Source organism: Harmonia axyridis, chromosome X (assembly GCF_914767665.1).
Source record: "Harmonia axyridis chromosome X, icHarAxyr1.1, whole genome shotgun sequence".
NCBI classification, from domain to species: domain Eukaryota; kingdom Metazoa; phylum Arthropoda; class Insecta; order Coleoptera; family Coccinellidae; genus Harmonia; species Harmonia axyridis.
The window spans coordinates 36,136,528-36,139,027 of NC_059508.1; the positions used below are offsets into that span (position 1 = coordinate 36,136,528).

The 2,500-nt window shown below is 53.8% G+C and overlaps 1 pseudogene; it reads left to right on the top strand.

Moving 5' to 3' along the window:
• Nucleotides 1–2,500, top strand: part of LOC123688184 — a 7,412-nt pseudogene that overhangs the window by 2,017 nt on the left and 2,895 nt on the right.

Sequence of the window (2,500 nt, forward strand, 5' to 3'; positions counted from 1 at the left end):
AAAAGGACCCGGAGACGCCGTCGAGAGATCCGGGAAGAGTTTTCTTTTCTGCATAAGCGTTCGAGTTCCATGGAATCCTCTAGCAGGGAGATATGGTTTGGAACGCGAAGAGCACCGCATTTGCGGCGGTGTCCGGATCTTCTCCTCGGACCTTGAAAATCCGGGAGAGGGCCACGTGTAGGCGTCGCGCCGGCTCGTACCCATATCCGCAGCTGGTCTCCAAGGTAAAGAGCCTCTAGTCGATAGAATAATGTAGGTAAGGGAAGTCGGCAAATTAGATCCGTAACTTCGGGATAAGGATTGGCTCTGAGGATTGTGGCGTGTCGGGCTTGTTGGGGAAGTGGGTCACGGCTAACGTACCGGGCCTGGGCGAGGTGATGCGTTTCGCTTGCGTTACGTTTGATCCGAGCTCGGTCCCGCGTCTTGGCCTCCCGCGGAATCGTCAAGCTTCGAGACCCCGTGAGTGCTCGCAAGGGTGCTCTGGGTAATCTCTGCGGCCGTCATCTAACAATCAACTCAGAACTGGCACGGACTGGGAGAATCCGACTGTCTAATTAAAACAAAGCATTGCGATGGCCCCAGCGGGTGTTGACGCAATGTGATTTCTGCCCAGTGCTCTGAATGTCAACGTGAAGAAATTCAAAAAAGCGCGGGTAAACGGCGGGAGTAACTATGACTCTCTTAAGTCCAACCTGCAACCTCCTCGTGGTGAGAGTCGGTAACGTCCAAATATTTGGGCGGCTGATAGCAGGCAATGGCAAGCAGGGTGGGGGGTTACCAGCCCTTCACCCGAAGAATCAGTTGGTGCAAGTAATTTAAGAAGGCCTCGGAACCCTCGGGGTGGGCCCGCTGGTCCACCCCAACCAACTGGTGCGGCTGTTGCTGCGGACTCGGGGCTGGCTGGTGCTGGTCCGAGTTCCTTTATCTGCCTTTTCCCAGGTTGTAACCGGTCATTTACAACTTCGACTGGTCGCGGTGTTCACCACCGCAGGGCTCACCCGGACTGGAGTGATGCCCGGGAGCTGGGTCAAAACGTCGATGTCAGGCGACGATGGACCGAGGAGGAATCGGCTATTTTAGCTAGGCGTGAAGCTGAGTTGGTGATAGCGGGAGAGCGCTTCATCAACCAGGCATTACATAGGGCTTTCGAAGGTAGATCTTTTGACTCCATTAAGAGTCACCGAAAGTCCCCAGCCTACAAATTACTCGTTTCACGATTCCTCGAACAACTGAGGCAAGTCGATCCTCCTCCGATAGATCAAGATCCCGACGGGCGGGTGGTCGAGCACGTCGAGGATTTCAGATCTCGAATCATCGATTTTCTTGGGGTTCTCGACCCTCCGGCTGCCGGGACCCCAGTTGAGGAGCAACTGGTTGACATCTGCTCCCAAGCACGCCATCGCTCCGCAATCGATCTTCGGAGCATGCTGGCCGATTTCTTGGATAGGAGGTTTCCCTTGCCAGCTCAAAGAGTTCCTGCTGCTCGACAGCCCAGTCAGGGCCATACTTTGTCAAAGCGCAGAGAACGCAGGCGGCAGTATCGGCGTGTCCAGAGAAACTGGTCTCTGAATCCGGTGAGAGCGGTTCATGCCGTTTTGGGAAATATCGTCGATGCTCCACCTCTACCGGAGAATGTCATGATCCCATACTGGAGACAAGTATTCACGAGAGGGAACAACAACTCTCCCCAACTTCCACCATCGACATCTCCGTTGAGCGGCTTGGGGGACCCTATCACGGAGGAAGAGGTTAGGGCGAATTATGTCGAGAGGAATTCCTCTCCTGGCCCAGACGGGGTCGCTGCGGCCGAGTTGATGAGGATGGACCCGAACATCTTGGTCCGACTATTCAACTTGGTCCTGCTCTGCGACCGACCACCTGATAGACTGTTAGAGTCTAGAACGGTCTTCATCCCTAAAAAGGATGATCCAAGGGAGCCAAGTGAATTCAGGCCGATCACGGTGTCCTCGGTGATTACTCGATGCCTTCATAAGATACTGGCGCAGCGTCTTGACCACAATATCGAGCTGGATAACCGTCAAAGGGCGTTTAGACGCATGGACGGGTGCGCCAGTAATACTTACCTGCTAGACCTTGTCCTGCGGAGTCACCGCAAGAAACTACGCTCGGTTTATGTTGCGGTCATTGACGTGTCGAAGGCATTCGATAGTGTGAGTCATGCCTGTATAGAGAATGTATTAAATGCCAAAGGAATTCCATCGTCCCTTGTGACCTACATCATGGCAACATACAGGCATGGATTCACAAAATTATCATCGAGGACTTGGCATTCTGACCCCATCACACCAACTTGTGGGGTCAAGCAGGGAGACCCGCTGTCCCCCATAATTTTTAATATGGTAATGGACAACCTGCTGAAGATCTTGCCCAATGAAATTGGTGCGGAGGTCGGAAGCGCAAAGATAGCGGCCTCCCTGTTCGCGGACGATATCGTCCTTATGGCGTCCTCTGCCCGTGGTCTTCAGAGCCTGATAGACAC